At 46.0% G+C, this 9267-nt stretch overlaps 1 pseudogene; it reads left to right on the top strand.

Annotated features, from left to right (window-relative positions):
• Positions 1 to 4622: 4622 nt before the first annotated feature.
• LOC114811175 lies at positions 4623 to 5641 on the top strand (annotated as a pseudogene).
• Positions 5642 to 9267: the final 3626 nt, after the last annotated feature.

The raw sequence follows: 9267 nt of genomic DNA, 5'->3' as shown, positions 1-9267 counted from the left end.
CCCTCCAGGCTCTTCTCTCCTCCTGCCTCCAGGACGTCTCCACCTGGATGTCTTCCCGCCATCTAAAACTCAACATGTCTAAAACTGAGCTCCTCGTCTTCCCTCCCAAACCCTGTCCTCTTCCTGACTTCCCTGTCACTGTGGACGGTACGACCATCCTTCCCGTCTCTCAAGCCCGCAACCTTGGTGTCATCCTTGATTCCACTCTTTCATTCACCCCACACATCCAATCTGTCACCAACGCCTGCCGGTCTCACCTTTACAATATCGCTAAGATCCGCCCTTTCCTCTCCATCCAAACGGCTATCTTGCTGGTACAAGTTCTCCTAATATCCCGGCTGGATTATTGTGTCAGCCTTCTCTCTGATCTCCCTTCCTCTTGTTTCTCCCCACTCCAGTCTATTCTTCATTCCGCTGCCCGGATCATCTTCCTACAGAAATGCTCTGGGCATGTCACTCCCCTTCTCAAAAACCTCAAATGGTTGCCTATCAACCTTCGCACAAAACAAAAACTCCTCACTCTTGGCTTCAAAGCTCTCCATCAACTTGCCCCCTCCTACCTCTCCTCCCTTCTCTCTTTCTACTGCCCACCCCATACACTCCTCTCCTCTGCTGCTCACCTCCTTACGGTCCCCCGTTCACACCTATCCCTCCGCCGACCCCCGGCCCACATCCTACCGCTGTCCTGGAATTCCTTCCCTCCTCACCTCCACCAAACTAACTCTCCTCCCCTCTTCAAAGCCCTACTGAGAGTTCATCTCCTCCTGGAGGCCTTCCTAGACTGAGACCCCCTTTCCCTTTGCTCCCCCTACCCTACCTTCCCTCCCCACCTCCTACTCTTCCCCCTTCCCCTCCCCTCAGCACTGTACTCATTTGTATATTTTATTTATTACCCTATTTATTTTCATTCATTCAATAGTATTTATTGAGCGCTTACTATGTGCAGAGCACTGTACTAAGCGCTTGGGATGAACAAGTCGGCAACAGATAGAGACAGTCCCTGCCGTTTGACGGGCTTACAGTCTAATCGGGGGAGACGGACAGACAAGAACAATGGCACTAAACAGCGTCAAGGGGAAGAACATCTCGTAAAAACAATGGCAACTAAATAGAATCAAGGTGATGTACAATTCATTAACAAAATAAATAGGGTAACGAAAATATATACAGTTGAGCGGACGAGTACAGTGCTGTGGGGATGGGAAGGGAGAGGTGGAGGAGCAGAGGGAAAAGGGGAAAATGAGGCTTTAGCTGCGGAGAGGTAAAGGGGGGATGGCAGAGGGAGTAGAGGGGGAAGAGGAGCTCAGTCTGGGAACGCCTCTTGGAGGAGGTGATTTTTAAGTAAGGTTTTGAAGAGGGAAAGAGAATCAGTTTGGCGGAGGTGAGGAGGGAGGGCGTTCCAGGACCGCGGGAGGATGTGACCCAGGGGTCGACGGCGGGATAGGCGAGACGGAGGGACGGCGAGGAGGTGGGCGGCAGAGGAGCGGAGCGTGCGGGGTGGGCGGTAGAAAGAGAGAAGGGAGGAGAGGTAGGAAGGGGCAAGGTGATGGAGAGCCTTGAAGCCTAGAGTGAGGAGTTTTTGTTTGGAGCGGAGGTTGATAGGCAACCACTGGAGTTGTTTAAGAAGGGGAGTGACATGCCCAGATCGTTTCTGCAGGAAGATGAGCCGGGCAGCGGAGTGAAGAATAGACCGGAGCGGGGCGAGAGAGGAGGAAGGGAGGTCAGAGAGAAGGCTGACACAGTAGTCTAGCCGGGATATAACGAGAGCCCGTAATAGTAAGGTAGCCGTTTGGGTGGAGAGGAAAGGGCGGATCTTGGCGATATTGTAGAGGTGAAACCGGCAGGTCTTGGTAACGGATAGGATGCGTGGGGTGAACGAGAGGGACGAGTCAAGGATGACACCGAGATTGCGGGCCTGAGAGACGGGAAGGATGGTCGTACCATCCACGGTGATGGAGAAGTCTGGGAGCGGACCGGGCTTGGGAGGGAAGATGAGGAGCTCAGTCTTGCTTATGTTGAGTTTTAGGTGGCGGGCCGACATCCAGGTGGAGACGTCCCGGAGGCAGGAGGAGATGCGAGCCTGAAGGGAGGGGGAGAGGACAGGGGCGGAGATGTAGATCTGCGTGTCATCTGCGTAGAGATGGTAGTCAAAGCCGTGAGAGCGGATGAGTTCACCGAGGGAGTGAGTGTAAATGGAGAACAGAAGAGGGCCAAGAACTGACCCTTGAGGAACTCCGACAGTTAAAGGATGGGAGGGGGAGGAGGCTCCAGCGTAGGAGACCGAGAATGATCGGCCAGAGAGGTAAGAGGAGAACCAGGAGAGGACAGAGTCCGTGAAGTCAAGGTGAGATAAGGTATGGAGGAGGAGGGGATGGTCGACAGTGTCAAAGGCAGCAGAGAGGTCAAGGAGGATCAGAATGGAGTAGGAGCCATTGGATTTGGCAAGAAGGAGGTCATGGGTGACCTTAGAGAGAGCAGTCTCAGTAGAGTGGAGGGGACGGAAGCCAGATTGGAGGGGGTCTAGGAGAGAATGGGAGTTAAGGAATTCTAGGCATCGATTGTAGACGACTCATTCTAAGATTTGTCAATGAGGTATATATCTCCTTGATTCTATTTATCGTGATCATGTTGTCTTGTTTTCATTTTGTTCTCTTTTGCTTTGCTGTCTGTCCCCTCCCCCCCCCCCCCCCCCCCCGTTTAGACTGTGAGCCCATTGTTGGGCAAGGATGGTCTCTATCTGTTGCCGAATTGTACATTCCAAGAGCTCAGTACAGTGCTCTGCACATAGTAAGCACTCAATAAATACTATTGAAAGAATGAATGGAGAGGAAGGTGCGGATTTTAGCAATGTTAAGGTGGGACCGACAGGATTTAGGGATGGATAGAATATGCATGTTGAATGAGAGAGAGGAGTCAAGGATAATGCCAAGATTATGGGCATGTGAGACTGTCCCAAGTGCCTAGAACAGTGCTCTGCATACAGTAAGCACTCAATAAATAGGATTAATGATATTAGAGGAGCAAAGTGAGAGGACTGGGCAGAGAGGCACCATGGCCTACTAGAAAGAGCATGGGTCTGGGAGTCAGAGGACCTGGGTTCTATTCCCGGCTTTGCAATTTGCCTGCTTTGTGACCTTGAGCAAGTAGCTTAGCTTTTCTGTGACTCAGTTCCTGCATCTGTAAAATGGGGGTTTGATAACTGTTCTCCCTCCTCCTTAGACTGTGGGACTGGAACTGTGTCCAATCTGGGAATACTTAGTAGTGCTTGGTACCTAGTAAGCAATTAACAAATATCACAATTTTATTACTATTACTATTATTATCATTATTATTATTGTTATATTCTTCTTCTTCTTGTAGTGGGAGAGGAGCAAGGAAAAGTGAGGAAGTGATTGTTCACCTTGAATCCAACCGTGAGATTTTGCTTGATGCGGGGATGGATGGGCAATCTCTGGTGGCACTTGAGGAGGGGGGAGATGTTGACTGGATTTTTTTTTAGAAAAATGATCTGGGCAGCAGAGTGAAGTATATGGACTGGAGAGGGGAGAGACAGGACACAGGGAGGTCACTGAGGAGGCTGATGCAGTAGTTGAGGTGGGAAGTGAAAAACACTTGAACCAGTGTGGAAGCAGTTTGGATAGAAGGAGCAAATCCTGAAGATGTGGAAATAAAATTGACAAGACTTAGTTACTGACTGAATAATTAGGGTTCTAACTGGTGCTGAACCAAAGTATCTCCTGCTTTCATTTAAATTATTTTTTCTTGCTTTATCCCTAATGGGCATAGATAATAACTAGTTAGCATCCTCCTCCTAAACACTCTTCACTTACCTAAAGATCATTATTAAGTGAACACCAGTTCCTATTACCTTTCCTCAGTGAATCCACTTTTGCAGTCTAATCATTTTTGTCACTCTTCTCTCTAAAGATAATAAAATCATCTTTCAAATTAAAAAAAATATGCTAGGTCTATAAGGTGTAAAAGTTCAACCCAAAGTCTGTCATTGCTTCTTTCGGTCCATGACTTTCTGGCTTTCTTGTGTTTCTCTTCCTCCTCTTGCTCTTCATGGCTCTCCCAGGATATGGACTTCCAAAACCATTCTAATAAGACCTGATGCTAGAATTTTCAGCCAGTTTCTTCTGGGACATTTCCATCAGTGATTTTTCATAGCAAGATGGACATCATTCATCACTATGTATGAATTTTCTCTCTGTAGCTTTTTCGTTATTGCAAATATTTGAAGATGAACTCCTGGGCCAAGAGTTTGTATAAAAAATTAAATCCCAGATCATATTTTCTCAGTCAGGTTGTATAAACTCTGGAAATTGAGGGTGAAATATGCAATAACTCTTTCTTAATACAGCCATCCTATTGGGAAGTCCCTTACTTTAACCACATAGTTTTCAGGAACATTAGGAGGGAGGTAGTTACTGCTAGAGGTGGCTGTCAATAGTTAAGTAGTCATGGAACAGTAAATTCACCTTGAGACCAAGGAGGTGAGCCTAATAGCTTCTTTCAGGTTTCTCAAATGGTCCTGGAAATATAAGTCTTGCTTCAAAATTCCCCCATTCCTTCCGAGGTGAAGTCTGGGAACCCTCTTGGAAGGATTGTTGAAGTCCGGAATGTGCCCATCAGAAAAATGTGAGGGTCCACAGGAGTCATTGCCTGCATCTAAATCAAGACTAGAAATGACTCCTCTAGACAGGGATAGCTCTCAAAATAATTCTGATGAAAATGATGGGGGTTTGGATCTCAGAGAAAAACAGTCCTGTTTTAGAAATGCTAAAGAACATGATGAAATTACCCAACATTTAAAGGGAACTTTAGAAAATAAAGTGGTGGAAGACGTACCAGGCCTCCAGTATATTAATATGTCAACAGAGAACACAGCTTCATCAAAAGTTAGTCCTGTGGAGAAGACACAGCATCCAAAAGTCTTTCGTCCCATTGTGATCTTAGAACAGGGGTCTATGAAGGGGGCTTAAAATCTGGGAATGTACCTTCGACTTCCTGGCTTTTTTAGCCAATGCTGAAGTACAGTTTGTTGGAAAAAGAGTGTCAGATATTGGCTGTGGAGCAGGGTTGTTTGTTATCTCTGCATTAAAAGGAAAAGCTGAAGAAGTTCGCTTTCAAGACTATAACAGTACTGTGATTAATGAGCTAACCATTCCCAGAGTAGTAGCTAACTGCACTTTTGACCACCAAGTCGGTGAGGTCGAAGAACCTGATCTGAAGAGATCCAAGACCTCCAACCCACCGGCCGAACTTTTGTGGAGGTGCCGCTTCTTTTCTGGGGAATGACTTGAATCTACCAAGCTCATGCTCAGCGGTGAAAAACCGCACGGGAACTATGACATCATTTTCATGTCAGAAACCATCTACAATTCAGATTATTACAGCACTCTGCACAACGCACTGGTTACACTGCTGAGTGGAAATGGGTGTGTGTTTTTAGCAAGCAAAGCACATGACTTTGGTGTGGAAGGAGGGGTTCACCTATTTGAGACGTTTGTGGAAGAAAAGAAGGTATTCAAGATTAGGATTCTCAAGCTAATTGATGAAGGAGTAAAGAGGTTTTTAACTGAGATGAACTTTAAGCCTCTCAGTTCATGTCCACCCTCGCCATATATATCTACTTGAACAGTGGTGACTAATAAATAGGTGTTTGACAATCAAGGACCTCATCTATCTCCTGGAACCTATTCTGAAACTAACAATGTATTTATGATTGTTTCTCTCTCTAGTGCAAACAACTGTAAGCTGATGTGGGCAGGGAATGGGTCTGTTCTTGTTGTACTGTACTCTCCCAATTGCTTTGTACGCAGTAAGCGATCAATAAATACGATTGATTGAATGAATGAATGAACCCTTACCCTTTCAACACCACTGGCAAGCTTGAAAGCTGACACAGCGTGGCCTAGTGGAATTAGCATAGGAGTCAGCAGACCTGGGTTCTAATCACAGCTCTGCCACTCACCTGCTGTGTGACCTTGGGTAAGTCACTTCTCTTCCTCTGTACCTTAGTTTTCACATCTGTAAAATGAAGACTCAATACGAGTTCTCCCTCCCCATTAGACTGTGAGCCCCAGGTGGAGCAGGGAGTGTATCTGATCTGATTCTCTTGTATGTGCCCCAGTGCCTGGTTTATCTCAAGTGCTTCATAAATAGCACAATTAGAATTACTGCTATCACATGGTAGGGCGAGGTAAAAGGACACGAGGGAATGAACAGAAGGAAGGTGGAAGGAGAGAAACCTTGTAGGCTGCCCAGTAACATGGCAGTGGCTATTTCTGTTCCAAAAGTTCAATCATGTGGGACCAGAAAAATCGGCTCTGACTCCGTTTCAGTCCAATTAGCAAAGCCCTTTCTTCACCAAACCCCGCCCTTCTCACCTGGCCTCACAGCTCACAGCCCCGTGAGCTCAACTTCCTCTCTGGGGGAGTCCAGTCCTTTCCCTGTGGGGGCTCCCATGTCCCCAAGCCCCCAGCAAAATAAATTCACCCCCCTGCCCGGAGACCTGGACTTGGCACAGCTATGAAAAAAGTTTGGGATGGCATCAGTTGGCACTGGGGCCATAATTGAGAAAACGAACACCCACGAAATGTAGTTCAACCTTTCCACTCCAATTTCTGAACATGCAGAGTGAGGTAACTAGCCACTAAACCGGTGCTAATTAAAAAAACAGTTCAAACAGCTATCATCCCTGCTGGCATATAATTATGGCATTTATTAAGGACGTACTGTGAGCTAAATACTGGGGTAGAGAAGAAGTTAGCAGATCAGACACAGACCTCCCACACTGGACTCATGATCCCCTCTAATAATAATGACTGTGATATATGCTAAGTGCTTACTATGTATCAGGCATTGTACTAAACACTGGAGTGGATACAAGCAAATCAGGTTGGACACAGTCATGGGGTTCACAGCCCCAATCCCCATTTTACAGATGCGGTGACTAAGACACAGAGAAGTGAAATGACTTGCCAAAGGCCACACAGCAGACAAGTGGTGGAGCTGGGATTATAATAATAAATAAAAGTAATAATTCTGGTATTTGTTAAGTGTTTACTGTGTGCCAGACACTGTACAAACCACCAGGGTGGATACAAGCAAATCGGGCTAGACACAGTCTCTGTCCCACATGGGGATCACAGTCTTAATCCCCATTTTGCAGGTGAGGAAACTGAGGCACAGAGAAGTGAAGTGGTGGCCCAAGGCCACAGGGTAGACACGTGGTGGGGCTGGGTTTAAAACCCATGATTTGCTGACTCCCAGGCCCATGTTCTATCCACTACACTATGCTGCTTCTACCGACTCCATTGTATTGTACTCTCTCAAGCGCTTAGTATAGAACCCTGTATAGTAAGTACTCAATAAATACTCCTGACTGACTGAGGCCCAGAGAGGTTCAGTGAGTTGCCAAAGGTCACAGAGCAGGTCAGTGGCAGATCTAGGACAAGAACTCAAGTTCTCTGACCTCCTAGTCCCATGAGCATACCACTAGACCATACCAGCCCAAATAGTCCCTTAAATGCTAAATTTGGCCACATAACTTGTATCCAGAGAAACCCCCTCCAAAGTACTGTTAGCTGGCAAAAGTGGGGGTGTTTATATAGCAAGAACAAACTGCACTGGGAGAAAAAGGTGGAGGTGCAGAATTTTCTCATGTTTTCAGCTTGGCGGGGATACAGTAGTCTCAAGCCCAGAAAATTGCCACTAGGAAACAATCTTCTATGGCCAACAGCATTTCCCTGGGCCTTTTGCCTGTTACCCCAGAGCTATTTTGGACTCACAGCTACTTTCCAAATTGATAAAGTGCCATATCAAATTGATATCCACTCAAGGTACAGTGTACATTAATGCTGCGAGCCAGAAGTTGAACCCCAAAGTCACTGGAGTTCAACCACTTCTCTAATAGTCCTTGAACCCAGCCCTCTTTTGCCTTCCAGTCATCCCTTCTAAAATACCTCAGCTTGATTTTCCTCCTACGCCTCCTCCTCAATTCTGCCTTTCCTCCACCCACAAAGTGAAATCAAATGCTTTCAAGAAGTTACAGAGGGAAATATTTGGTGTCCTCTTCCTTATGGCACATTAAGGCTGATCTCAAGTGACTAGATTTTCTCGAGATTGTAGTGAAACACCCTATAATGGGCATAGTGGAAGGATCCTGGGCCTGAGAGTCAGAGGACCTAGGTTTTAACTCTCACTCCACCATTTATCGGCTGTGTGACCTTATACTAATTGCTTAGCTTCTCTGTGCCTATCTCACCTGTAAAATGGGGATTCAATACATGTTCTTCCTCCTACTTAGACTGTGAGCCCCAATAATCCATTATGATTATCTTGGATCAACCCCAGGACTTAGTACAGTGCTTGATACATAGTAAGTACTGAACAAGTATCACAATTATTATTCTTGTTAGTATTATTTTTCTTCTAACCATGTGTTTAAAGAGAGAAAAAGACAAGGAAAAAAGACAGAATCAGAGAGATACACACAGAGCAAAAGAGGAAGACAGGGTGGTGCATATCTACACATCTATTTGAAACAGAGATACACACAAGAAGAAGTAACATGGTCTAGAGAATAAAGCATGGGCCTGGAAGTCAGAAGACCTGGGTTCTAATCCCGACTCCACCACTTGTCTGCTGTGTGACCTTAGGCAAGCCATTTTACTTCTCTGGGCCTGTTACCTCATCAGTAAAATGGGGATTAAGACAGTTGAACCCCATGTAGGACCTGGACTGTGTCCAACCTGATTATCTTATGTCCACCCCCAGAGCCTAGTACAGTGCCTGGCATATAGTAAGCACTTAACAAATACCATTAAAAAAACCACACACAAGAAAAATACCAGTCTTGAGATCCAATCTCCTTATTCTTGCATCAGCAGCAGCAGCAGCAATAGCATTTCCTGAGACCCTCCTTAGTGCTAAGCATTGTACTAAGCACTTGGGAGAGAACATAAAAAGCATGACGCATGATTCTGAAGGTTTCAGCCTAATGGGGGTTGGCAAACAGAAATAATTTTCCATCAGTGGCTGCAGGAGGAAGAATAAGGATGCAAAATCAAGCAGCTAGACACTCTCTGACACTTACTCTGTTCTTGGCCCCAGGCATGGAGAGGCCATTTTTTTAATTAGACTTCCATCACTCTTGGCCTGTCTCCACCTCTTCTTCTGCCACTCACACTCACACACATAATTAGTACAAGGTATGTGAACCGACATTCTCTCACTTACACGATCCCTCACTTCATCATC

Source organism: Ornithorhynchus anatinus, chromosome 1, assembly GCF_004115215.2.
Source record: "Ornithorhynchus anatinus isolate Pmale09 chromosome 1, mOrnAna1.pri.v4, whole genome shotgun sequence".
Taxonomy (NCBI): domain Eukaryota; kingdom Metazoa; phylum Chordata; class Mammalia; order Monotremata; family Ornithorhynchidae; genus Ornithorhynchus; species Ornithorhynchus anatinus.
Note: the sequence above shows the minus strand (reverse complement) of the source record. Positions and strands in the feature narration are given on the sequence as shown.